This window comes from Humulus lupulus, chromosome 9, assembly GCF_963169125.1.
Source record: "Humulus lupulus chromosome 9, drHumLupu1.1, whole genome shotgun sequence".
NCBI lineage: Eukaryota > Viridiplantae > Streptophyta > Magnoliopsida > Rosales > Cannabaceae > Humulus > Humulus lupulus.
Window position 1 is genome coordinate 97475922 of NC_084801.1, and position 27714 is coordinate 97503635.

At 40.6% G+C, this 27714-nt stretch overlaps 1 long non-coding RNA gene across 1 annotated transcript; it reads left to right on the top strand.

Annotated features, from left to right (window-relative positions):
* Nucleotides 1-11232: 11232 nt before the first annotated feature.
* LOC133801693 (uncharacterized) lies at nt 11233-18989 on the top strand. The gene is made up of 3 exons (XR_009876913.1): nt 11233-11328; nt 11722-11822; nt 18866-18989. It is a non-coding gene; the product is annotated as an uncharacterized LOC133801693 (long non-coding RNA).
* The last annotated feature ends 8725 nt before the right edge of the window (nt 18990-27714 follow it).

Genomic DNA, 27714 nt, shown 5'->3' on the forward strand with positions numbered 1-27714 from the left:
AGAGTTTCAGTATTACAGAATAACCGTCTGTTTCCTGTACAATATTCTCAGTATTTATAGAGAAATTCCATGGACAATTTTGGGTAGCCGCGTGAGTCAATCATAGATTTACATATTTATTACATTTAATATAAATTATTCCCATTTATACCAGGATATGATTTGACCATAAAGTAAATGTTCTCCTAATATCTGGGACATGAAATATGACAGAATGGTCATAAATAATCGTACAAAAATACCAAGTCTTTGGGGATCCGCGGGTACGTAATATATCAGAGATACCACGAGCTGGATGATATTTCTTTGAGCTCGTACTTCGACAACTATTTGAATATTATGAGCTTGTACTTCACAACTTTCATGTTTGTAGCTCGGGTTAAACCCAGGACGCCTAACACCACACATGCCCATATGAAACTGGAGTTGCTTACGTGGATAATAAACATATATCATCTCCTTGGTTATTTTTATGTATATTTATTTCCCAGCTGTACCCAAACTGAGTGGATGACTCAAGCTAAAATTAGGTTACAACAGTGGTATTTTTGCAATATTGCTTAGATACATATAATGGCCCATATGTTTGCTTATTATATGAATTTTGCCAAATAAAATATTCATAAAATGATAGGATTTATTTGGGCCCATTAGAAAATGTAAAGTTTAAATTCCTTTCTTTTGGGTGGTTCCACTTGTGAAGGCCCATTTTCTTTGCATGACTATAGTGGCCATAATCAATTAATAACAATTAATAAAACAAAGGTTTAAATTCTTGTCTTTTGGACCTTGTATGGAAGTAAGGGGGCGTTAGTAGAGGGAACGACATACTAGACCCGCCCTCCTCCACACAAGCCCAATTGTCTGAGTTTGACTTAATTGTATATGTTTATTATAATAGTTAAACCTAATTATTGATTAGCAACAAGTTAATTCTAATTTAATTGAATATTTTCTATGTGACACTTTAGAATTAATAGAAATTTATAGGACTTTGGTTTTAAAAAAAATTTAACTTTTCAATTTTTTGGAGGATCATATTCATTAATTTTTTAAAATAAATAATTAAGATAATATTTTGATTCTATAATGAGATTATTTTAAGAATTATATTCGATCTCCACCATTGGGTTGACAAGGTCAATAGCTTAATGGGGCCTTGAGACGCTTTGATTCATTCCCCTACGGAAGGTGTTCATTAGTTATTTTGACAAGCTTAAATTTTGAAAGATATATAATTTGTAGGTCAAATTCTACTTGACTCACCCCTACGATGACTACTATGAGTAAATCTATTGATTATCGAAACCGTGGGTGTAGCTCATAAAATAAGAGATTTTGTTTTCTTATTTTGATCAAATAAGAGGTTGTTAATAATGGTGTTCATTATTAAATGAGCTTACAACTTTATTTAACTAGTTGTATCTTTTACTATCACCAACCGAGACAAGGATATCAATGATTAGTTAAAATCCTAAATAAGTAGAGATATGATTGTTTTTGGTATTTTTTTTTCTCATATCTTACATATTTTTGGTATATGTTGGTGTTATTTCTTGAAATTTGTGTGAATAGAAGTTTTATTGAGCAAATGTGATTGATTTCTATTTTATTGATAATTTGTAGTTCTAAGTATGGTTGTGTCTCTTCCATCCTTTCTCAACTTTCTATGGATAAACTCACTAGAGAAAACTTCCTTAAGTGGAAGCAGAACATCAACGTTGTGTTGATTGTTGCCAACTCCAAGTTCGTCATGACTGAGGAATCCCCGGAAGTTCCAGCTGAAGGATCCATCAAGTTTGTGAGGGATAAGTATGAGTGTTGGCAGGCATCTAACAACAAGGCGCGGTACTACATCTTGACAATTATGGTCGACATTCTCAAGACAAAGATGGAGAATGTCGAGAAGGCCTACGAAATCGTGGATCAGCTCCAAGACATGTTTGGTGCCAAGTCAGCGCAGACTCATTTTGATGCCACCAAGAAATATGCCAATGCTCAGATGGAACCATCTAAACACATTTGTGATCACCTTATCAAAATGACAAACTACTTTCAGGAAGCTGAACTGCATGGAGCAACAATAGATGAGGAAACTCAAGTCGGCTTAATCCTCAACAATCTCCCTCAAGCTTTCCTGCCGTTCACCACCAACTATGTGTTGAATAAACTCAACTATTTTTTGACGCAGCTCATGAATGAGCTTCAGACTTCTAAGTCTATCATTGGTGGACCAAGTAAAGGAGGAGAAAAGAAGACAAGTACTACTATATCTACTGATTCAACTAAGGCTGAAGCTAACCTTGCCTGCAAAGGTGGACAAAAGGACAACCCCAAGCCTGCAAAGGATGCAAAGACAAGTGCACATCCAAATGCACAGAAACCTAAGGGGAAGAAAATGAACAAGAAAGGTAAAGGTAAGTGTTTTCACTGCAAAGAGAAGGGGAATTGGAAACAAGATTGCCCCAAGTTTCTAGCAGTGAAAACCAAAGGTAATGATTATAGGTCATTTATCTTAGATACATTTTTTTTTAGAGAATGATAAATCATTTGGATTATTGAGTCTGGATCTACTAACCATTTTTGTAATTCTTTACAGCTTCTTGAATCGTGGGAGGAATTGGACGAAGGTGGCTTAAAGCTTAGAGTTGGAATGGAGCGTTCGTTGCAGTCCAAGCTAGAGGAAAAGCTCGCCTAAAGTTCGAAAATAAATTTTTAATTTTGAAAGATTTTTTTTATTCCGGATTTTAATAGAAATTTAATTTCAATTTCCATGTTGCAATTCGAACAAGTTGTTCTGAATTTGACATGTTCTAATATCCCTATTTCTTTCCATGGATCACAATTGTGTATTGCATGTTTGGAAAATGAACTTTATATTCTGTGACCTAACAAACCCCTCGCTCTTAACAATGATTTATTCAAGGTAGCTAAACCTTGGACCAATAAATGTTAAAAGATCGATAACGATAACATGATGTATTTATGGCATTTGAGACTAGATCACATTGGCAATGATAGAATTCAAAGACTTACAAAGGATGGGCCTTTGAGGGAACTCACCTTAGGGGAATTACCTGTCTGTGAATCTTGTCTAGAAGGAAAATTGACCAAGCATCGATTCTTTACAAAGGGTGATAGGGCCAAGGAACCACTTGGACTTGTTCATTTATGTATCGCCTTACTGCCTTAGAGTCGTTTAAGATGTGCAATTAACTCCCTAACCAAGGTTTTAGGGCAAAAGTGTAATTAAACCATAATCAGGGTCATAAACTTGAAAATAAACCTTTCGTTGGAAATTACAAAGTGTTTAACATTTGTGATCCCAAAAATATTGTTTAGAAATATTTACAATTCAAAATATAATGAGAGTCGACTAAACGACAAAATTTAAGTTTAGTTCAATCATCTCCCAAAGGTATCCCCAGTCGTGGCAGCCAGGCAGACCAGACATGTACGTGCCGCTCGTCACGCTCACCATACTCAAGGTTGATCGACTTTCCCCTTGCCTTTACCTTCACCATAGAGCACCCGTGAGCCGAAGCCCAGCAAGAAAACCCTCACAAGCAGATAATATATGTGTACGCACTGGTTTTCACGCAGGCTGATTAGCAAGCCGAGCTGCTGACTAATCGTAGTTATCTAGTGAACTCCCCTAAGACCGGAGCTTCTGTCATTAGCTCGAGGAAGCCCAAAGGGCTCGCCTCCATTGTCCAAGACAGGAGCAGGCCCCCTGAAGGCCGAAGGTCGGGTCCAGTATGCAGCTCGTGTTACGAGCTGGATATGGAGCTATGACCCCTTGAGAAGTAAACACACGCAAGGTAAACGTGCACATATCAGGCATCACGTGTCTGATATCCCCCTGACTTCTCGGACACGCAGCAGGAACGTGCGTGTTCAAACACCCACGACTGGGTTAGGCCGTGCGGCCCATTAGCTCCTTACCTATTGATTTGACCACACTTATGTGTCAGGTTTAGGAATTAATCATGAATGTCACAGAATTGATACGACAAGTAAGAAGGTCACGGGATGACCTCCCTACAAACTTCCAGGTGCCTTCTCCTATAAATATGGAGACCCTGGGAGTTGATAGGGGTTGGAAAAATAATCCATTGTAAGAAATACTTTGTAACCAAATACTCAGTATAGATCAATAATATTGACTAGTGGAGTAGAAGGATTTTAGCCTTCGAACCACTCAAAACTGTGTCTTGAGTCACCCCTTTCATCCTCTAAGATCATATATCTATTTCGGTTCACATTTAGCACTAATCCCTTTTCTCTCCTTCTCTTAATTACCTGTTGGCGAAGAACCGCGTCAATAGTTTGGTGCTTTCATTGAGAGCCATTTCGATTAGTGCTGCTGCAAACATCCAACTATGGTGACTACTCGGTCCAGGCATGATAACGAGACAGAACAACATGATGGGCAGGAGGCTCATCATACCACCATCCCTGATGAACAAGTTCCTGAAGTCCACCAGCGGCCAGGAAAACAGCCGGCGGGCCAAGACGATACTGGTAGTTCGGCGCCTCGGCCGCCTAATTCGAACCCGTGTCATTATACTGCGGTGGAGATGGAAAACGCTCAACTGAGGAGCCAGTTAGCAACGACCATCCAGCAAATCAAGGATATCCTGGCCTGACTACCCCCTCTCACAACCGACGTTAATGTTGGAGAGAGGCAAGGTAAGGCTCCTAAGTCTCGCCGGGGTAACCGGTCCAGGCACAGCCGGTCGGATAGACTTCCAGCAGCCAACTCAACCCCTTCATCACACCATCAAGATGCAAACTTCGGGGAAATGCCTAGGACCAGACAACAAAAATACAACCGTTCGGTTAGGACATCAACTCCTAGCTCTCAGCTGTCCTCGAGGACGCCCAGAGGAAACTGAGGAAATTCCCGAAGAAGATCCGGGGAGGGCTCGCGACGTCAGCCCGTCCCCGACGACCGTCCGGCGCCTCGTCCAGATTGCTCGGCGCGGGACCAGCAGGTTGGCAGGGCCGAAAGGCCCCTACCAAACTTGATCCGTCCAGACGGAACTAGGATTGCCTCCCCCGTCAGGCATCCTCCATCTCCGATCAGATATCCGTCTCCACCTCGGCCCGTCCAGGACATCGCAGCCTATGGGAGTAGGAGAAACCTGCCATCAACTAGACCTTCTTGGTGTAGCAGGGAGCCAGGGGAAAGCTCAGGTCGTCACCGCCAAAGGCGGACTCCAAGCCTATCCAGCAGGAGCCACTGGACCGGCAGTCGCCGGAGTGATCTCTCTGGGGGAGACCTGCGTCAGCGGTTAAGCTCGGCGCAAAGTCACCAGAGCACCCAGGGAGGTGACCTGCGAGATCGCCTCAACTCTCACAGAGAAGACCGAGCTGGAAGTGGTGGCCAAGCTCACTCAGGGGGGGTCCTGTCCGAAATACGCAACAGAGGGAATGTCCCAAATAACCTATCTCAAGATAGGAGGGGCAATACCCACCAAATGTGTACAATGGATCCGGAGCTGTTGAACAGCCCCAGAATAACCAAGGACATCAGGACCAAACCCTCGATCGCCTGACCCAGATGGAGGAGCTGATGAGGAAACTTCTATCAGAAAAAGAAAAAGACGAATATGATTCAGGGGACGAGATGGAACTCTTCGCCCCCAACATAGCAGCGACGGCATACCCGTCTGGTTTCCGTATGCCTCACCTGTCAAAGTTCAATGGGGACGGAGACCCCTCAGACCATTTAGGGATGTTCAACACCCTAATGATGGCCCATAATATTGGCCCGGAGCTGAGATGCTTGATCTTCCCCTCCACACTGACCGGACCTGCTAGACAGTGGTTCAAGCAAAGAAAAAAACAGTCAATCAGCTCCTGGATGGCCTTCTCAGCTGACTTCAAAAGGGCATTCCGAGCCTCTCAGGCCGCCCGTGTTCAGGCCGACTCCCTGGCCAACGTGAGACAGCAGCCTGGTGAGACTCTGAAGGCCTACCTGAGCAGATTCGCAAACGTCGCTGCTCGGGCTAGAGACACGGATGATAGCTCTAAGCTCATGGCCATGAGAACCGGAATCCTTGTCGGAGGAGACCTATGGAAGGATATACAGAGGAAGAGAGTCAGCTCGGTCAACGAATTCCTTAAGAGGGCCCAAGAGTGGATAAACTTGGAAGAAGCCGAGGCCTCAGCTGCGGGAACCAGCCAGGTTCCCGATCAGCCCGCTGGAGTAGGGACGGAGGCCGTTGCAGTGACCCCAGACGTCACACAGAACAACAAGCCCGGTGGAAGCAAAAGAAAGGGCAATGGCGAAAACAGTCAGCACGACCAAAGGAAGAATAATTTCGTAGATAAGTTTAAGCCCATTTTCACGACGTACACCGAGCTCACTCAGTCCAGGGAGAGTATCTTTCTAGCCAACTCTACTCGAGTCCCCTGGAAGAGGCCGGAGCCACTGAAGCACCACAAAGGAAAGAGAGACACTTCCAAGTTTTGCCGTTTTCATAACGATGTGGGCCACAATACCGACGATTGCAGGCACCTAAAAGATGAGATCGAGACTCTCATCCGAGCCGGTCCCTTGGCAAAATACTCACGGAACAGGGTTCCGGCGAGTCGACCTGCTCCAGAAGTCCCAGTCAGTCAGCCTGGGCCTCGAATAGATCAGGATGTTCCTCCTCCAGTGGTCGGAGGAGAGATATCCACCATCTCTGGAGGACCGCACACGGCTGGCACGAGCAGAGGCGCCCAGAAGAGATACGTGAATGAACTAAAGACTCACAACGGAGTGGAGTTCGTCTCGGAGCAGCGCCAGTCAAAGCAGCAGCGATTGGAAAGACAACCAATCATTTTTATGGAGGAAGATGCAGGGCATGTCCAGTTCCCTCACAATGATCCCTTGGTTGTAGCAGTCCAGCTCGCCAACCGGAGAGTGAGAAGGGTGCAAATAGACAATGGGAGTTCGGTGAACCTCCTATTCTGGTCCACCTTAGAGAAGATGGGTTTGACCGTCGCCGAGCTAAAGGCAACCTCCATGATGCTGTATGGTTTTTCGGGAGAAGGATCAGCGGCGATAGGGACGATCAAGCTGGTGATCACCCTAGGGGAAGAGTCTCGGACAATCTCCAAGCTACTCGAGTTCGTGGTCATAGACTGCTCCGCTGCTTACAACACCATTTTGGGCCGGCCTACGCTCATAGCTTTCGAGGCCATCACTTCCATCCGACACCTCGCCATGAAGTTCCCCACTTCGATGGGAATCTGCACGATCTAGGGAGATCAGCTCACTGCCAGGGAATGCTACAGCATTTCCATGAAGGGCAAATCTAAACCCGGGCAGCTGGCTATGGCCATTCTGAGTGAAGAGGAATCCCAGGAACCCTTGGCGGCTCCTGAGATTGAAAACCCTCAAAACGACAAAGGGGAAAATGTCGCCTTGAGTGACGACATTGACCCCCGAGTAGGCGAAGACAGATCCGAGCTCCAGGCTATTGAGGAGCTCGAGGAGGTGAACCTTGATCCACAAAATCCATCACGGATGGTCAAGCTCAGGAAAAACCTCTGTAGCAAGAGGAAGGCGGAGCTGATTACGTTTCTGCGGGCTAACTTAGATGTATTTGCCTTGTCCCACAAGGACATGGTGGGAATTAGCCCGAGTGTCATCATGCACACGCTCCATCTGGATAAAAGCGTTCCTGCCAAGTCTCAGAAGCAAAGACGTTTAGGAACAACTCAGGCTGAAGCCCTAGAAGAAGAAGTAGCCCGGCTAAAAAAATGTGGCTTTATCCGTGAAGCCAAATTTCCAATTTGGGTCGCCCACCCTGTGCTAGTTCCAAAGCCCAACGGGAAGTGGCGAACCTGCATTGACTTCTCCGACATGAATAAAGCCTGCCCCAAGGATTGTTTTCCATTACCAAGGATCGATCAGCTGGTGGATGCCACGGCGGGGCACGAGCTAATGTCCTTTATGGACGCGTACTCAGGCTGCAATCAGATCGCGATGAATCCGGCGGACCAGGAACACACCAGCTTCATGACCCCGACTAATGTCTATTGCTACAAGGTCATGCCTTTCGGTCTGAAGAACGCCGGAGCTACCTACCAAAGATTAGTAAACAGAATGTTCGCGGACCAGATCGGAAAAAACATGGAAGTGTACATTGATGACATGCTAGTCAAGTCAAAGACTGCCGACAACCATGTTTCCAACCTGGAAGAATGTTTTAAAATACTACGAGAATACGGCATGAGGCTCAATCCCCAGAAATGCACTTTTGGAGTCGCGTCAGGAAAATTCCTGGGGTTCATAGTCAATACCCGAGGAATCGAGGCAAACCCCGACAAGATCAGGTCACTACTCGAGCTTCCTTTGCCCAGGTTGCGGAAAGATGTCCAAGGCTTAACAGGGAGAGTGGCAGCACTGAACCGGTTTATTTCCAAGTCAACCGATAAGTGTTTGCCCTTCTACAACCTGCTCCGAGGAAATAAGAAGTTTGAATGGACAGTAGAGTGTGAAAGTGCATTCCTCGACCTGAAGGCTCATCAGGCTGAACCAGCCGTGCTTTCCAAGCCCAAGGCAGGCGAGCCTCTTTTTCTCTACCTAGCTGTCACTGAGGATGCAGCTAGTGCCATACTGGTACGAGAAGAGGACCATGTTCAGAAGCCAGTCTATTACATCAGCAAGAGACTTCTCGGGGTAGAATCACGATACCCACTGATGGAAAAATTGGCGTTCTGCCTAATCACGGCCTCGCGAAAGCTCAGGCCGTACTTCCAATCCCACTCAGTACACGTCATGACCGATCAGCCTCTAAGGCAGGTTTTGCAAAAACTTGAAGCATTGGGACGTTTGTTAAAATGGGCAGTCGAACTCAGCCAGTTCTAGATTTTCTACACTCCACGAACTGCTATAAAAAGTCAGGCCCTCGCCGATTTCGTGGAAGAATGCACGGGATTCCAGGAGAATCCAACAGAGGGCTCACCTCAGCTCACCTCGCCCCAATCATTGTGGAAGATCTTTGTAGATGGTTCATCCAGCGAGAACGGCTCCGGGGCCGGAATCATTCTGATATCCCCCGAGGGACATAGATTCCACTCAGTGCTAAGGTTCGGGTTCAAGGCCTCCAACAACGAGGCGGAGTATGAAGCTCTGCTGGCCGGCCTGAGGATAGCCAGGGAGTTACAGGCGAGCTCCGTCCAGTGCTTCAGTGACTCCCAACTCGTGGTAAACCAGGTCCTGGGCGAATATCAGGCGCGGGGACCCATGATGGCTGCCTATCTAGAAAAGGTAAACACTGAGCTGTCCGCATTTGAGCGAGGATCGATCGAATAGATACCTCGGGAGCAGAACACTAATGCAGATACTATTGCCAAGCTCGCCACCACGGGAGAGACGGAGACCTTGGGATTAGCAAGCCGAGCTACTGACTAATCGTAGTTATCTCATGAACTCCCCTAAGACCGGAGCTTCTGTCGTTAGCTCGAGGAAGCCCAAAGGGCTCGCCTCCATTGTCCAAGACTGGAGCAGGCCCCCTGAAGGCCGAAGGTCGGGTCCAGTATGCAGCTCGTGTTACGAGCTGGATATGGAGCTATGACCCCTTGAGAAGTAAACACACGCAAGGTAAACGTGCACATATCAGGCATCACGTGTCTGATATCCCCCTGACTTCTCGGACACGCAGCAGGAACGTGCGTGTTCAGACACCCACGACTGGGTTGGGCCGTGCGACCCATTACTTCCTTACCTATTGATTTGACCACACTTATGTGTCAGGTTTAGGAATTAATCATGAATGTCACATAATTGATACGACAAGTAAGAAGGTCACGGGATGACCTCCCTACCAACTTCCAGGTGCCTTCTCCTATAAATATGGAGACCCTGGGAGTTGATAGGGGTTGGAAAAATAATCCCTTGAAAGAAATACTTTGTAACCAAATACTCAGTATAGATCAATAATATTGACTAGTGGAGTAGAAGGATTTTAACCTTTGAACCACTCAAAACCGTGTCTTGAGTCACCACTTTCGTCCTTTAAGATCATATATCTATTTCGGTTCACATTTAGCACTAATCCCTTTTCTCTCCTTCTCTTAATTACCTGTTGGCGAAGAACCGCATCAACAATATACATACCAAACACTTAACATAAAATCATGCCATCATCAGGCTATACACATACGGCCATGCCGTCCCAGGCGCTTTACCAGGCCCTGGGTTTGTAGTTTATACCGTAAGGATATCCCAGGTATCCCTTGGGGTCTCGGCCTGTTAACTCGCACTCCGCGTGCAAAACGCTGCTCCCAGCCCCTTGCCGTTCTCAGCCTTCGCTGTTCTCGGCCTTTGCTGTTCCCCGGCCATCGCCGTTCATTAATCTATATGCACTACACCAAATACCCCTTTTCATAACATATGATTATAATACTATTGAAAAAGTATTATGATACTTATATATATATGTGTGTGTGGCAAAGTAAAAGAAAAAAATGGCGGTATAATTTTGGGAGCCCGCGCTATAACTTGTAAAAGTTATATTTTTTTCCTAATTCTTTTTTAATTACATTGTTCGACTCTGTTTGAGATTGACTCCCATCTTCACCTACGGTGTCTCCGAAGTCAGTCCACTGCTCTGTCTACAACGTTCGGCTCTTCGGCGTTTCCAATCGTTCGACTCTGTCTTTGGCTTCTTCGTTTCTTCTCTTCCCTCCATCCCTCAAATCTCCTCTCTCTCTCTCGTCTTTCTCTATCTCTTGGTCACTCCTTGGGGACAGGCTTCTTTTTATTACAATGTAATAAAGAAATTTACATAACATGGAGAGTTTCTTGTTATATTCAGCTCATTGATCTATCAAGTTTGTTTTGTGTCTGAGACACTTCCAAGTGTGATTCACTAGATCAGATGCTTGACATATGTTTTAATGCTATATGGTACCAGAATCTCGTTACTGAAGTCAAGTAATTGGGATAACAGAATCTCGTTACTCATGAATCACAATCTGTAACTTTTCTGATTTTCATGATTTATCCCCTCACTATTGTTGAGACAAACTATATGTTAGTGCATTTAATATATATGCACATATATATATTTTTTACTGAATGAAAATGCCATTAATATTGTTGTAAATTATATAATATTTGAGGGTTTTTGATGTATTCAACTATGTTTAGTTATGGACTTCCCTTTTGGGTGTGTTTGGAAGCTCCTTGTGCTTGCTCTGGAACTGTCTAATTCTAATCTTTTTTTGCTTTTCTTGTTCAAAAACTTTCAGTTTGCTCATAAAGATTGTATACAGGAATGGTGTAACAAGAAAGGGAATACAACCTGTGAAATATGTCTTCATGTAAGAATTCAATGATTTAGATTTCTTAGTTTTTGAAACTTCTTTTTTCGGGTCCTTTTTTTTGTATTTGCATTTCAGAAAACTAAACTAGGTTTGCATTTGAATTGATCGAACCAAGTTTTCATCGTTTTAAGTTTGTTCCTGATTTTGGATGCCTCAAAATTTATGTTTTTGCTCAACTTTTCTTTTATGTTTACAAGAATTACTCTGTTTTTTAGTTTACAAGAATTACTTGGCTAAGTTATTTTGATTTGACTTGAATATTTTCCTTTAAAAACAAGACAGTACAAACTGATTTAACAACTCCTTTAGGTTTGGTCTTTGCTTAGTTATTATTTTGCGTACTTTGACAGAAAAGTTTATATAATTAGATTGGTCATGTCTTCTATGCAGCACCCAACTCACAAGAGCATAAGGTGTTATTTGAGGTTTTGAGAGTTGTTGAAGAGACAGAGGTCTTCCTTGATAAATAAAAGGATATTCTTGTGAACAAGGTGTCTCTATTAGTTTTTAATATATATTTATACATATACATATATATTAATATATATTGTATTTCTTTATGCATAATGAATTTATGTTTTAAAAGAATGGAGAATACCATGGAGCCCTAGGGAAATGGGAGAGTACTCTTATGCATGGAGTGATTTGAAAACAACTTCTTGTTTGATGTTGCCTTTTGTGGTTTGGTTTAAGCTATTATGGTATGCATGTGGAGGACTGATTATAAGGGCTTGGGCATGTCTAGTTTCATCCTCTACTCATTTAAAGTTAATTTTTTTTTGATGAATTGATAACCCGACTGATATGTGATATTGATTTCATGGTTCTTATTATGCTTAGATGACTTAATGTCATATGGATGATTTAACCGAATTTTTCTCTTTGGTGAAATGCAGCAAAAAACACGTGTTGAACTTGTTAAAGGATTTATTCTTGCTATATGGGCCAATAATACTTAAGTCTATTCTTTGATTAGTTTTGGATTATTTGACTCTCTTATACCCAGTATTAAGAATAATGCACTTCAAGCGTGATTACTTTCTTTAATTGTTTCATATTTCTTTGTCCAAGTAATCTATAGTGATTACTTTCTTTAATTATTTCATCTTTCTTTTGTCCAAGTAATCTATAGTGATTACTTTCTTTTTTAATAGTTCAGGGTATTTATTGGTTTTGTTTATGGTAGTTTACAATCACCATGCTTGAATTTTATGTGTTTATATGCATTATTTTTTACTAATGATATATAGAAATGTCATTTTTCCTGTTTTGATAGACATATCCTGTAAAATATATGTTAGTTATTGGAATTTTATTGAAGCAATAATACAAATCAAGAAACTTTTCTTGGTTACAGAATGCTTGAGTAGAAAGTATTCAAGATAAATTTGTATTTAAAACATGCTTTAGTAAAACTCTTTGAAGAGGAAGATATATATTCACTACAACAAAATAGGCTTACTACAACACTAGAATATAATACTATTAAAAAAGTATTATGTTAAGTGGGAATGAAATTATGGGAGGGACACTTAAATTTTTTGGAGTTGGTGCTTTTTTTTCTTTCTATTATTCCCTCTTTACGCTACTGATAAGCTTTACTTTTTTTCTTTACCCAACTTTATGTCTCTCTAAAAATTTCCAATCTCTCTCTAAAGCCCTAGAAATCTTGTATGCCTTTGTTCTCTCACCACTACACCTGAACAAAAATAGAATCTCCATTTCTAGTACTGGTAAACATAGATTCCAGGAAGGGTGATGAGATGACGATAAAGGGACAAAAACTAAACAAATATCTTGTTTCATGAGATTATTTGTGTACTGCCCAGTTTGTCTATATATCACACCTTAATACTAGTTCAGCCACGTAGACCCTTTTCTTCTCCTCTCCTTCCCTAAGCCTTGCATCGATCCCCTCTCAGGGAAGACCTGTAAAAACCCAGCTCGGCTTCTGCACCATCGAGTTTCTCCATCGCCATTGCTCAGCTCAAGCCATCTCTGCTTCTCGGTCCTATGAGGTACTGTTGTTTGTATTTTAGTTGTTCTTGTAGCATGTATTTTATAATACGGATGGATATAGCAATATTTGTGTCTGATCCCTCAAATATCCCACCTTGCTTTCATATCTTTTTCCCCCAATAACCCAAAAAAAAATATTCTAAAATGGTTTTTGTTCAGTAGCAGTATTATAAGTGTTGTTTCTTCTTACCTGAATTTCTTATTTGTTAACAATACAATGATATTGAACCCAAGGCACCCGAATGATTGTTGAAGCTGCACGCCGCCGCTAATCTGCCACCGGTCTCCTCTGCTCTGGTTCCAGAGGTAGGTTTTCTCGCCTTATATCTATTGTCCTTTGCTTCTTTGAAAAAGTTCTGGGTTAGTTTTTGGAATGTTTGTTTGTATTGAGGTTCAAGGTAGTGTAAGGTAACTGTGGTCTATGTTACTCTTGAACTAATGGTCAATGTCCCACAAGTGTATGACAAAATGATGCAAAGAAACTGTATATATATTATGAGCTTGGACAGATAGAATATGTTGTATGAGCCCTTTGGTTTAATGAAGTATTCAAGATAGTTTTAGAGGGTGAGCTATATATTTCTAGGCTAATAATATAAGTCTTGAGACAGAGAAAAGGTAGAGGAGATAGAAAAGATGCATAGTCTTAGTGAACAATATACATTTTAAAATAGTAGTTAACAATGTTGCTTTGTTTAATTGTTATTTCGTAGAAAAAGATTAAAGCTCCCATGATCAAGGATATGATTCAAATCCTTTTGTCTCTTAGTCTAATTGCTCTGTTTTTATGGTAATCAATTAGTTCCTAAAATACACATTATCTAAAACATACCTCTGTTATTTGGAATAGAGTAAAGGAGATTCATTATTTTGATCTTTCTTTTCAAGTCTACTTGATTTAGTAATGAGTGAACATAATTTAGCTCTGAGCCTTCTATTGCTAATCCCACAGTTTTCTTCTCATCTTCAAGTTTAGTTAATATAAAAAAAAATTCCTACATTTGTTCTTGCAATTCTGTTGAGATTTAGGAATTTTCCTTGTCTTTAACAAGTCCTGGTTGATTTGGTTGGGTGCACAGACAAAAGCAGTATGGGTGTTCTTTGCCAAGAGTTCTCTTTTTTTTTTCTTTTTTCTTTTTTGAGAGAGAGAGAGAGAGAGAGATGTAGACAGATTTGAAAATGAAGAAGGAAAAAAATGAGAGCAGTGAAAATTTTGTGGGATTTCAGATAATTTTTAAACAAAACAAACATAAATGCCCAAAGCTTTTTTAATCCAAAGTGTTTTTTTTAAATCCAAAGCATTTTTGTGAGTATGCTAAAAAAAGTGGTATTTTCTAGTTCAAATACAGTAGCTAATAAGAAAGTAGTTGTTCTAGTTAACTTCTTAACAAAATTCTACGTTTTTTATTGGATAATTTTGGTACCATTTACACCTCCAAAAAAACTCACACATCCCAGAAGGAAGTATTAGTTTCATTTTTTATTCAAAATAAATGAACTAATTAGAAACAAAATAACAAAAAGTCACTAGGAAGGGAAAGTCACTAAGAAACTTCATATAAATAATTTTATAGTTCTCCAACAAAGCATGGATATTTTATAATTTGAGACTAACTTGGTTTGCTTTTAACTACAAGAAAGTCTACTTTCCATAACACAGTAAAATAACTCTATTAAAAATGTATTATTGTATTCATTCTTGGTTGCTTTTGCTGATTTACTTCAAGTCACATTTGGCCTAATATTTTCTCTTATATTTTTGCTGTTATTCATATATAGTCGATTTAAGATGATGCTTATTTAGTATTGTACGCCCTGGTTTTCCCACGAGCTGATTAGCAGGCCGAGCTACGGACTAATCACGATTAGCCCATTAACATCCCCAAGATCGGAGCTCCCGTTTCGAGGTCATACCTTGTTAGCTCGAGCAATCCCTGAGGACTCGCCAAGGTTGCCCAGGACTGGGTGAAGGGATCCGAAGGCCGAAGGTCGGGTCAAGGGAGCAGCTCGTGGCACGAGCTGTGTCTGGAGCTCTGACCCTCTGAAGAGTCAACACACGCAAGATAAACGTGCATATATCTGACATCACGTGTCCGATATCTCCCTGACTTCTCGGACACGCAGCAGGAACGTGCGTGTTCAGATATCCACGGCTGGGTTGGGCCGTGCGGCCCATTATCTCCTTACCTATCGATTTGACCATACTTATGTGTTAGGTTTAGGAATTAATCATGAATGTCACAGAGTTGATATGACATATAATAAGGTCACGGGATGACCTCCTTACCAACCTCCAGGTGCCTTCTCCTATAAATATGGAGAACTTGGGAGTTGATAGGGGTTGGGAAAAATAGTATCTGAAGAGATATAGGCTTTGTAACCAAATACCCAGAATATATCAATAATATTGACTAGTGGAGTAGAGGGATTTTAACCTTCGAACCACTTAAAAACGTGTCTGGAGTCACCTAGTTCATTCTCTAAGATTCTGTATCTGCGACGGTTCTATATTCAGCACTAATCCCTTTCTCTTCTTCTCTTAATTACCTGTTGCCGAAGAACCGTGTCAACAAGTATAAAATAAAAGTGCGTTAGTGGTACTTTTGGATTTTCTTATAGTTGAAATTTCTTCGATGCAAGTATGCATCAGTTGTGAGTGTTATGAATGAAGGAGTTGTAGTATGTTTCCCTTCGAAAACCACCTAAAAGAAATGTTAGAAATGAAATCACCTGCAAAAAGTTCAGTTGTTTAATCATTTGGATATATTAATTCCTTGCAAGATGAGTTACAAGACAAGATTTTGAAACTTTAAACCAGAACTTAAATCTCTTAATGTTCCAATGTGGTTTGGTATATGAATGGTCCATTGAATTAAAGTATTTAATCTTATTACCAATGCCCCTATCTCCCTTTTGAATTTAGATGTGTGAAAAGTATTCAATTAGTTTGTCTTGACATGGTAATCATTGTTTTAAGTTCTACATTGGCACTCTTATGGATGGCTTTTATATATATTTTTTCTTTTTGATTTTGTGTTCTTGCTTGACAGTCTCAGTAAATGAAATTTCATTATGTACAGAAAAAGTGACTGATAAAGTCTTTTTTTGGAATTTATGAGTTTTTCTTATATAGGTATTAAGCTATTGCTTTAAATGAAAAAAAATGCCCAAATTTAATTTTAGTTTTCTTGTTATCTAGGTTTTAAGCACATAATAGAGGAAAATCACACATATATATACATATATATTTATTATATGTTGATATGTCCTTATCGTTTTAACTCAAAAGTCATGATTTTTGAAGTTTTTTTTCTTTCTTTCTTATTAATTCTTGTGTTGTAATTTCTATCACATAAAAAGAGAGTTTTGATTAGTTTTCATTTCCTTCAGACAGTTCCAGCCTTGTAAGTGCAAGTAAAGTTGAGAAAAAGGGAAAATGTCAGTGACAGGTTCGAATTTTGAGCAGCCACAGCTCATTGCCAGCACTGGAAATCGAAGCTTTTCATCTAATGCCCCACTGATTGAGAACTCTGATGCTCAAATTATTGTTCCAGATGTGAGTCTTTTTCCTTTCTCTTTTTCCTTTGTATAAATGTAGTTTATTCATTAATTGGGTGCTTATCATGAATGGATACAAAATATTAGATTAAACCCTGAAACTGTTTGTAATAAGTCTTTAAAGAGAATTAGATGAACTAACTTTTTTCCTTCTTTCTTCTTTACATTCTTTTATGATAAAGGATTCATAATCTTTGACTTCTATCACTTTGCTTAGTTTATGATTGGTCTATTTCTCAAAATAAAATAATTTACCAAGTAAACAATAGACTTTATAGCATGTAATTCTTGAGACTAGTATGAATAGAACTGATTTTTTATTAGAGAGCAAGCCTTATTTTTTTAATTTGTAAATATGATTTTGTTTTTCAACATTTGGGTTAGCATTTATAACTTGAATTTCAAATTGGAAGGTCACTTTTGTTTTAATACTACGAAAATTTCAGGGTCATGTATAGTTTCTCCTTGAAATTAACATGATTTTACTTCTCATTATATAGTTTCTCCTTTAATTTTCTTGATTTTACCTAACTGAAGACATTGAGACATACAGAGTTTCTTGAATCATGGGGTGACAAGGTACTCAATTTCTGGCTGTCTTTGTTCGTGCGATGTCTAAATAAACACAAGTGTGAAAAGTATAAAGTACATTTGATTAAATATTTGCACTCTAGTCATGTTGACTGTGATATACGAAATGGGGAGTCTTATGCAGAATTAAATCAATACTTAGAGTTCCCAACTGTAACTTTAATGAAATTTATTTGGAAAAAAAAGATGAATTTTTTAGCTAGTTTTTTTAATTTTTTAGCTATTGTTTTCAATTTTGATCCATAATACAAATTGCAATCTATGAAGTAAGATTCTAATTCTTGATTGAGGAGCCTTTTGAGGAGCCTTCTTCTTGATCCAACTATTTTCCATCCAGTTAATATTCTCTAGTTCAATAAACACTTCTCTATTCAAGCCTTTTTAGTAATTATCTTAGTCTTTACTTCTCTCTCTTTCTCTATCTCTCTCTATATATATACATACACACACTCACTCACACACACATAAACACATGTACATTAGGAATCGTTGGCATGGAAAAAGAGGATTGAGGTGAGATCTTTCCAACCCATATTTTTGTGTTTTTTTTATTAATATTATCTTTAAACATACTTTAGTAAAAGTCTTTGAAGATGAAGATATATATTCATATGATATTTAGTCAGCTTTTTTTTGCTCAATGTGCATAGACTAATCTATGTTAGCAATAAGGTATCAAGTTTGTGAAAACGACTCAACAAGTGTGAGCACATTTTCTTGGATTTATTTTTGAGAAACAATGGAGTAAACAAAGCATTCTAACGTCCAACTGCATATTTTCTTCTCTTTATAAACACTGCCCCTGTTTTTTCTATAGCATCTAAATTAAGTTGAGAATATTAGATTAAGTATAACTAAGTTGAAGGATATTACACTTTCATTCAAATTTTAAAGTAAGTTTTATTTTCATTACTGCAAATTTTCCCTAAAAGTGCTCATTCGTACAATTTTCTATCTACTATTCTGCCCACACCTATCTTTCTTTCTTGTTGCTTCTTTCCATTATGTGTCCTCTCCAGTTTCTTCTTCTCACCACTTTCATAAAAATATATTAAATAATCTATTGATATCTATGAACTAACTCTTTTTTGTCTTCTATGCCCCAAAGATCTCTTTCTTTTTGGCCATGTCTTTTTTTTTCTTTTCTTAAGTTTTATTTCCAATTTTGTTTTTTTGTCCCAAATTAGGGGTTAGGGCAGCATTGTCTTTGATGATTTATTGCTCATATATTATATGCATTTAAAACTTAAGGTCCCTTTTGATGTGCCACAGTTACAGTTTCTTCAATTTTTCTATTTCTTAAGGTCCCTTTTTCACTTTTGTTTTTGCCTAAACTCATGGGTGATTCCCTTTTGATGTGCTGCAGATGCAATTTCACTAATTTTGCTAGAAATATCCGCTGCCTGAAGTGCAAAGCTGAGGGACCAAAGAAGTCAAGGGGAAGTGATATTGAAATGAAGAAAGGTGATTGGAATCATCCAAAGTGAGTTTCATTTTTTTTTATTGTGTCCTTCTAATCTAAGGGGAATAAAAAGCCTGATATTAATCATAATAAAGTATGCAAGGAAAAGTACATTTGGCTGTTACTGAATAAGTTTTGCTTTTCATTTTTCAAATGCTTCATTCCCATAAACCACTGTAAATTCTATTTGCAAAAGGGAAAGTTGTAAGAGAGTGCTTGATATTAATCTTTGAAATTGTGAAAGAAAGTACACTTGGAGATGATAAGTTCAAGCTGGATTTCTTTCCCCTAATTACATTTTTATTTGAAAAACTACACCATTTTTCTAATAATGGTCAGTTTATTTAGTTCCAATATCTGAACAATAGTCTGTTAAACTGCATTTCTTATTGAACATTTCATTTTTTTTAAGGACTATGTTGCCACTCGATGGTATCGTGCTCCAAAACTCAGTGGGTCAATTTTTCTCAAAAGTAAGCTGGGATTGATCTTTGTGATTTTATTTTCAATTTCTATTGATTGGCCAATGACATATACATAAAGTATTGCATCTTTTGTTGATTTTCTGATGAACTTTCGAAGTTCTTCTTTCATGTTGTTTCTTCAATTTCTTCTATTACTGATTCCACAGTATACTCTAATACTTTTTTTTTTCAAGTATTGTTCCCTTGCAATATATGTATATATGAGTTGGCATGTTGTATTGGCTTCTTCTATTGTATATACTACTAGTATGTGGCCATCATTATTTTTTCTATAAGTTTGAATCACCAAAATACATGTTTCTCTCAGCAAGGGTGTAAAGCATGGGTATCTCTCTCTCTCTCTCTATTTATATATCTACTTTCACTACTCTCTTCCTCCCCGTTTATATATGGGCCTTTTTGGGAGGCTACACAAGTCGTGATAAATTTTCGTTATAATATATGTGCTTGACCTGTTGTTTTGGGATGGATTTATACATTCAAACCTTTCTTGTATCATATATTCCTATGTAATTAAAACTACTCCTGTCAACATAACAAGTTAAGTGATGGTTGTTGGTAAAGTTGTAAGGAATTTTTTATGTTGTTGGACATTGATCTCATTCTCATCTAGTCTTACATGTGTATAGCCTTAAAGGCATTTATGTTTTTATTTCCCCTTAATAGATAGATATACATTCTATGTTTAGTTCTGTTCTATATTGATGGCAGCATAAGCCAACCAATTGGTTAGATTTTGGGTTGTTAATGTGTGGTTAAATTACATCAGATATAGAGTTATTATTTACTCAGTCTCGGATTCCAGTGTATTTTCAACTGATCCATGAGATATAATTTATATTGCAGCATTGTACAGACTTTGATTCCTGTTTCTTTGGAAAATAATTTACAGAAAAGTCCAAGTAGACGAACAAAAAGTAGGTGGGAGTCTCTACTAGAGGATAAACTTATTGAAAAATCAGCATCCGTCAATCATAGTACTTTAAAATATTCTGGATGGGCACATGCCAATGAAAGGGACAAAAAGGTATTGTTATTGTAATTGTGAGTCAGTACATGTTTCTTGTTTTCTTTTGTTTTATTATTTTTCACAGGGCATTTCTTAAGCATAAAATATCAGTGTTGATTATGTCGTTTGGATTTATGGTCTCTATCTTCTTTCCAGTTACTTGCACTAGAAACAGGATCACGTGAGAAACTTTGTTCCCTTTTGAGTTTTATATGGATTGACTGTGATTGTTTAGTTGTCAGTTATAACTAAGCTACTAATTTAGTTCATAGCAATAAAAAGCTACTATGGGGTTAGAGAGCTCCTTTCGTGGGTGTTTTTTGGTGCATTTGATTTTTTACACACCTTTTAGGCTCTGTGAAAAAAGAAAAAAAATCGAATTTGATTTGTTGATTTGTGTCTTTTAATTTTAGTCTATACTTGTAACGACCCAAATTCGTTAATAAGGCTTAAGGGCCTTGATTAGTGTGCCTAGAGGGCATAATGGGAATTATGTGTGATTTTGATGAGTAAATGCGTGATTATGATTTAAAGCATGATAAATGACTATTTGAATATTTGAGATGTATGACTATGTGTATTAGCATGCATGTAGACCCTGATTAGGCTAGAAGGGTATAATCGTAATTTTGGCCATTATGGGCATAACTGCTTTGATATATGTGATAATAGTCGAAACCACATAATTATGTGGATATATCTATGATCTGTGACTCGAGACGATCCTAGTGAGCAAAGTAGCGAGGAAGTTTTGGCGGGGATTCATACCTGGCTCGGGGGGAGCCTAAGGGTATAACTAGGAATTTAGTGAGTATATTGGGGTCTATTTTGACATCAAGGAATATAATTGGTGATTAGTTGGGTATCGGGAATTAAGCGTTAAATATTGGCAACACTCGAGGAATAAGCGGGAATTGGGTAAAATGACTAAAATGCCCTTAAGTGGATTAAAGGGTTAGAAATAAAGGGGAGGGCATTAAGGTCATTTGGCTTGTAAGGGATAGATATGCTAAGGCTTTATGTTAGTGGAAGTGGTAGAATGTAATAGAAGTCTGAAAAGAAAAGAAGGAAAAGGAAGAAAAAAGAAAGGGAGAAAACAGAGAGAGTTTTCTAAGGTCGGTTTATGCTTCCTTCATCATTTCTTGAGGATTTTTGGAGCAAAGTTAAGAGGAGAGCTGGGTTAGGCTGAGCATGAAGGATCCCAAGCTAGGTTTGAGGAATTGGCAGAGGTTTAGCAAGAACTCACCAACACTTGAGGTAAAATTCTGTAAGTTCCTTCAGTTCTGGTTTTGGTGTTTAGCAAAGATATCTAAGCTGTTTTGATGGGGAATTCTAGGGAATTTGGAGCCAAGGGTTGAGGAAAAGCAAGCCAAGGAGGTCTAGAGACAACTTGAGGTCGAAGTTCCATAAAAGGTATAAATTCTAAGCCTCTAACTCTGATGTTTTGACTGGTTTTGCTGAGTTTCTGAGCTTAGGGACAGCTATGGTGAATTTTGGGATCAGAGATGTATGTGATTGGGTTTTGAGTTTTTAGGGTGCTTGGGATGAGTGGAGTATGTTTATAAGGTTGCTTTTGAGGTTGGCAAAGGTTTAGAGAAGGTTTGGTTGAGTTTGGTTCGAGTGAATCGTAGGAAGAGAAATTTGGAGTTGGCCTATCTGTGACAAGCGCTACAACGCTAGCCTTTGGGCGCTGTAGTGCTAGGCCATGCATGCTGAGGGGATTTTTCTTCTGTTTGTAGCGCTGTAGCGCCCTCCTAAGAGCGTTGTAGCGCTGCCCTATTTTCATAAAGGGATTTTAGGGTTGTTTGCAAGGGTTTTTGACCAAGGGTTTGGGGTTTGATTCCACCACCTTGTTTGGTGGAACTAGGACTTCCCGGGGGGCTCAGGATTGGCCCCGAGGCTAGGTTTTGGACTTGATGATTGATGATGACTTTGACCTATGGTTGTGTTTAGGTGAGCGCTAGGGCTTGAGGGGGATCATGTTCAAGGGGTCGAGGGATCAAAGCTAGCGAATCAAAAGGTAAGAAAACTGCACCCGGTTATATGATTGTGATGGGACTAAGTGCTCCTGATACTTTTATTATGTCCATGATGGTATTATGCCATGGGACATTTGATAGTGGCCTAAGGGTGCCATACACAATATTTGCGCACAGGGCGCAACTTGGCCACTGGTAGCCGAGGACAGCTTAATATTCACTGAGCTCGGTTTAAGCGGGCCAGAGTCAGTGGGATAACGGAGGGAGCGGCCTGAGGGCGCTAGCCCTAGTTATCATTTGTGAATTGTATATGATATGAGTCGATATGTTTAGTATGTGGAATACTTGATTATACTGAATGATTTTATGGTTGAGATTATGTGGTGCAATATGAGATATTGATTTGTCTGTTGATTGCTTATGCTTTGGTGTTGTGTTTTCTTGCTGGGCCTTGCCTCACGGGTGCTTCGTGGTGTAGGTAAAGGCAAAGGCAAGCTAGACCAATCCTGAGGTGGAGAGCTACGGGGTTGAATGTACATAGACAGCTGTTCGATCGCCATGGTCGAGGAGTGGATCAGGACAGGGATTGCTTAACTGTCTGTTTTGCCTTAATATGGCTTGTTATTGTATCTAAATCTTATTTCTTTTGTAAACGGTCCTTAATCTTAATGTTTTTGGGATGTCGTGTAAACAGGAAATGTTTCTTAATGAAAATGTGGCTTTTGAGACCAAAACATTTTTAACCCTAGATCCTTTATGGTTTCGATGACACGCTTTCAATAAAATGACTTGATTAGCATGTCTGACACTTTATAAACACACAGTGTAACGGTCTTGGCTATCCATGGCGTTACAACTTGGTAACAGAGCATCCTAAGTTTATGGGTCCTGAAGACTGGCTGGATATGTACATTGGCCTCGAGAGACAAGCTCAACTCAGGGTCTGGTAATTGTGTATACATGACTATGTGTTTAAATGATTTGAGTGAGTTATGATTGTTGATATCTGTTTGATTAATAGGGAGCATGAGTTACTGATAGGGCCTGGCCCTTGACTATTGCATGATGCTATTGAGGCGTGCTTATTAGCACTGCCGTGTATGTGAATGAATATCTGGATAAATTGCTATACTTTGATTGCTTGTGAATGATTAGAGTTCCAGTGATGGATCATGGAAGGATTATTACCCTGTCATCATAGCCTAATTTCCGAGTCGTTGATTAAAGATTGACTTGAATCGTTATACGTTCAAGAAAATCCACGCGACTAGCCGGCAGGTCCAGGGCTAGAGATGATGATCAGGGCCAGACCCTCCGCCAGTTCCTGAGAATTGGCAGTAGTTAATGGCCGACATGCAGGCTCGGCTTCAGAGCCAAGATGAGCAGATTCGAATTCTGTAGCAGGCTCCATCTGGGAGTGTTGCCCCTACTGTGCCACCGGCAGTGGTACCTGTAGTACAGCCAGTTGATGTTGGGAACAAGTGGGAACCGTTGTATGAGCGGTTCGGGAAGCAACAGCCCCCGATCTTTGAGGGAGGACCAGATCCACTGAAGGCTGAGCAGTGGATGACTATGATCACTACCATACTTGATTTTATGAGGGTAGAAGGACATGACAGGGTGGCCTGTGCCACTTATATGCTGAGGGAGGATGCCCGAATCTGGTGGGAGGTGGCATCGCAGACCAGAGATGTTTCTGCATTGACTTCGGAAGGGTTTAAGGACTTGTTTAATCAGAAGTATTACAATGTTGCCATCAGGGCAGCGAAGATAAATGAGTTCGTCAGGCTGGTTCAGGGCAGAATGACAGTTACAGAATATGCCCTGAAGTTCGATACACTCGCGAAGTTTGCACTAGATCTTGTGCCTACTGATGCAGCTAGGCAGGATAGGTTCATTAGAGGGCTGAATGCTATGATAACCTGAGATGTGAGAATTACCACAGTTCCTGGAGGAACAACTTATGCCCAGGCTGTGGAGAAGGCTCTTACCACTGAGGAAGCGGAGAACAAGATATGGAGAGAGAGTGCTGTGAGAAAGGAGGGTCGCAGGGTGGTGCCTCCATATTCTGGTTCTGGTAGGGGCGGAGGCCCCAGTGATTTGAAGAGGAAGACTCGTGAGGCTTCTACCATTCCTGGTCCTGATAGGAGAGGTCAGGGTACTCAGGGAGGCCGTCAGGGAGGCCGTGACACGTGGAGGACTTATCTGAAGTGCACGAGGTGCAAGAGATGCCATTCGGGCAAGTGTCGGGCTAAAGCCTGCTATGTGTGCGGGGTGGTGGGACACCTCAGAAAGGATTTCCCGACAGTGAAGAAGGGAGAGACAGGGAAGGTGGATAGCTTGACTCCAGCTCGAGTGTTCACCCTGACGTAGGCGGAGGCCAAGGCTAGTCCCTTGGTAGTGACAGGTCAGCTTTCTAGTGCTGGCATTCCTTTGACTGTGTTGATTGATTCTGGTGCTACACATTCATTTGTATTTGATAAGGTGATTGATAGACTGTGTAGACCTAGTGAGTATAGTACTTTTGGGTTTGGGACTATTTTGCCTACAGGAGAACTGGTAGTATCTAGGAGGTGGATTAGAGCACTGCCAGTGATAGTTGATGGTAGGGAGTTATCAGTAGACTTGATTGAGTTGAGTATGGAGGACTTTGATACGATTTTAGGTATGGATTGGTTGGTTAGATATGAAGCTACCATTGACTGCAAGAAGAAGATGGTGACTTTTGAACCAGAGGGCGAGGATCCCTTCATTTTTGTGGGAGCGGTGCATGGACCCCGCGTACCCAAGATATCTGCATTAAGAGCCATAGATTTGTTACAGGGTGGATGTATAGGCTTTCTGGCTAGTGTGGTGGATACCACCAGAGTTTCACCAGTTTGGCCGGAGGAGACCAGATTGGTTTGCGAGTTCTTGGATATGTTTCCTGAGGATTTGCCTGGATTTTCACCGTGTAGAGAGATTCAGTTTGTCACTGAGTTGGCTCCAGGGACAGAGCCAGTGTCGAGGGCACCATCTAGGATGGCACCGACAGGACTGAAAGATTTAAAAATACAGTTGCAGGAGCTTCTAGATTTGGTGTTCATCAGGCCTAGTTACTCGCCATGGGGTGCTCTAGTTTTGTTTGTAAAGAAGAAGGACGGGAATCTGAGAATGTGCATCGACTATCGAGAATTAAACAAGTTAATTATCAAGAATAAGTATCCCCTACCTAGGATTGATGACTTGTTTGATCAGCTGCAAGGTAAGATGGTGCTCTCAAAGATTGATCTTCGATCTGGTTATCACCAGCTGAGGATCAAGGATGAGGACATACCTAAGACGGCCTTCCGAACGCGATATGGACACTATGAGTTCTTGGTCATGTCTTTTGGTTTGACCAATGCCCCGGCAACCTTTATGGATCTAATGAACAGGGTGTTCAAGGATTTTCTGGATCAGTATGTTATAGTCTTCATCGACGACATCTTGGTGTATTCCAGTTCAGAGGCAGAGCACGAGCTTCATCTTCGACAGGTTCTTCAGAGATTGAGGGAGCATCAGTTGTACGCTAAGTTTAAGAAGTGTGAATTCTGGTTACCCGAAGTGACATTCCTTGGACACATCGTAGGTGCAGATGGGATTAAGGTGGATCCATCTTAGATAAAGGCGCTTAGGGATTGGCCGAGGCCAAGGAACGCCTCGGAGGTGCGGAGTTTCGTTGGGTTAGCAGGTTACTATAGACGGTTTGTAGAGGGCTTCTCGAAGATAGCAGCACCGATGATATAATTGACAAGAAATAATTTGAAGTTTATTTGGTCAGACAAGTGCGAAGACAGTTTCCAAGAGTTGAAGCGACGACTTATTATAGCGCTAGTGTTGAGTCTTCCTTCGGGGGAAGGGAAGTTTGTTGTTTAGTGCGATGCATTGAGGTTGGGCTTAGGCTGTGTGTTGATGTAGAATGAGAAGGTTATAGCTTATGCATCACGACAGCTGAAGGAGTATGAGCAGCGATATCCTACTCATGACTTAGAGTTAGCAACGGTGGTATTCGCGCTGAAGACTTGGCGACATTATCTATATGGGGAGAAGTGTGAGGTATACACTAACCATAAGAGCCTGAAGTATTTCTTTACACAGAAGGACCTGAACATGAGATAGAGGCGTTGGCTAGAGTTGGTAAAGGATTATGATTGTGATATTCTTTACCATCCGGGGAAAGCCAATGTGGTGGCATATGCATTGAGCCGCAGAGGTCTAGGTCAGTTGTATAGTTCTATTCAGATCTCAAGGGAGTTAGCTGATGAGATGGTTAGAGCAGGGATAGAGTTGGTGGTAGGAGGGTTGGCTAATATTACTCTACAGTCGACTCTACTAGAGCGGATCAGAGAAGGGAAGTTAGCAGACGCTCAGTTACAGAGGGTTAGAGAGGATGTCTTAGCGGGAGTAGCTAAGGACTATTCTGTTTCTGAGGTTGGATTACTTTGGTATCAGGGGCAGATTTGTGTTCTAGCTGATGAGGGGATTAGACGAGAGATACTGGATGAGTCTCATACGACACCGTACTTACTTCATCCGGGTACCACAAAGATGTATCAGGATCTGCGAACTTTGTATTGGTGGCCCGTGATGAAGAAGGATGTGGTAGAGTACATTGCCAGATGCTTAACCTATCAGCAAGTGAAAGCTGAGCATCAGCGACCAGCAGGGTTGCATTCGCCTTTGGGTATTCCTGAATGGATATGGGAGGACATTACTATGGATTTTGTGGGAGGATTACCCAGGACAGTAGGACTTCATGACTCGGTGTGGGTGATAGTGGATAGATACACCAAGTCAGCCCATTTTCTACCAGTGAGGTCGACATATACGGTGGATTAGTATGCAGAGTTGTATGTGAGGGAGATCGTACGTCTCCATGGGGTTCCTAAGTCTATAGTGTCAGACTGGGATCCTATCTTCACTTCCAAGTTTTCGGGTGGTTTGCAAAAGGCTTTGGGGACTCAGTTGAAGTTCACTACAATCTTTCATCCTCAGACTGATGGACAGTCTGAGAGGACGATCCAGGTATTGGAGGATATGCTCAGAGCATGTGTGATTGATTTTGAGGGTTCATGGAGTAAGTATCTTTCGTTGATTGAATTTTCGTATAACAATAGTTATCAATCAACGATTGAAGTGGCTCCCTATGAGATGTTATTTGGGAGGAAGTGTAGATCACCCATTCATTGGGATGAGATGGGTGAGAGGAGATATTTGGGGCCAGATATGGTTTAGAGGACAAGTGAAGCTATAGAGAAG